A 1,518-nucleotide genomic window follows, 5' to 3' on the forward strand; every position below is an offset into this window, starting at 1 on the left:
AGTTAAGAAATTTACACAGAATAGCCGAATTCTTCTTGAATATTTAATTTTTATTTATTTAGTTAAAATTATCCAAAAATAATTACAATTTTAAAAACTATTTAAATGTTTTTAAAAATATCAAATTTCTGAAAGTACCCGTTCCAAAGTGCCTAGTTACTTCACAAAATATATAGAGTCTCTATTTGAATATTTAATTTACATTTAGAGTCACCGTTTTTTCACCGTTTTTTCCCAAAAATATTTTCACCAATCAAAATAATGAAGATCCACTGGTAGATTCGACAACATACTCCTAATCTATGTCCTAGTGTTTCCATTGACCGTGAAGAAAATTGTACTTGAATATGTAGGCCTGCAACAATCAAACATAATGAATAATCAACTTAAATTATCAAACCGGAAACAATCCTACTAACAATAACAAAATAAAGCCAAGTTATTCATGCATCAAAACAACATTAAAACAAAAAAAAAATGATCTCAACAGCTAAAGCAGCAAGCAACTAAAAAAGCCTTATTGGATATGAAACAGCGACAATTAGAATGATCACCAACTAAAGTCAATATTGACTGTCGAAGCGAATTAAGTTATAATTATTGGTCGCAGCCTGAACAGGGCTTAAATCTATTTCCGGATCCGAAAGATTTTATAAAAATCATTGATACATTTAATACACACATTACGATTCATCATTCTTCTTTCAAATCTAAATCTGAGGAAACCAAAGAGGTTAGAGTAACTGAATTTCATAATCACCAAATTTAAAATGTTAAATAAACAATCCAAGAATAAATGACAGATAAAGGAAAAACTTCAAACTAAGCAAGAATATAACCTTGACAGCGACCGATTTTTTTCCAAACCCTACCAATTACAAAGCACACGAGTTAGATCGGAGAACTGAATCGATTCGAAAAACAACTAAGAATCAAACCAACTCCTGAATCGCAGACCGAAGAGCATGGTTACAGATAAGGTTGAGATGGAGAAGTTCGAGATTTGTCATCGGCTTGTGAGATTTGCGAAGCCACTTCTTGATATTTGCTTCTGCTTTGTATGTGAATCCAAAGGCAGCAATGTGTGGATCATTCATGACATCCTGCAACAATATAAACAACATTAGCTTATTGCACATCACTTGGATCGAGTGTTACGCAAGTAATTTTTCATGGAGTTTGATGTCTTACATGTAATAGGGCAGACAAAGGATGATAGAGAATGACGCTCTATTGACAACATTAGTGATGAACATGTCCTTGACAGCGACAATATCAACACTAAATTAAAGAACAGCTATAGGGATCAGGGATTTCTTCCTAACCGTAGTGATTACAGAGAATATTAGTTAGATTCTATATCAAGATATTTAAAACAAACAATTTTAGTAAATAAACAATCCGAAACTCACGGTTGATGGAATTTGAAGTTTTTTTTTTTGTTAACAAAAAATATATCAAAATACGATCAAATAAGAAAACCCATCACCGTAAGAATTCAACGTCTAGCGTAAGAAT

At 31.8% G+C, this 1,518-nt stretch overlaps 1 long non-coding RNA gene across 1 annotated transcript; it reads right to left on the reverse strand.

The window, feature by feature from the left end:
• Positions 1-29: 29 nt before the first annotated feature.
• LOC104765696 (uncharacterized) lies at positions 30-1,518 on the reverse strand. Its single transcript, XR_015591667.1, has 5 exons — positions 1,413-1,518; positions 1,192-1,320; positions 958-1,103; positions 840-868; positions 30-355 (listed from the first exon to the last, which is right to left on the reverse strand). It is a non-coding gene; the product is annotated as an uncharacterized LOC104765696 (long non-coding RNA).

Source organism: Camelina sativa, chromosome 19, assembly GCF_030686135.1.
Source record: "Camelina sativa cultivar CO46 ecotype springtype chromosome 19, ASM3068613v1".
Taxonomy (NCBI): domain Eukaryota; kingdom Viridiplantae; phylum Streptophyta; class Magnoliopsida; order Brassicales; family Brassicaceae; genus Camelina; species Camelina sativa.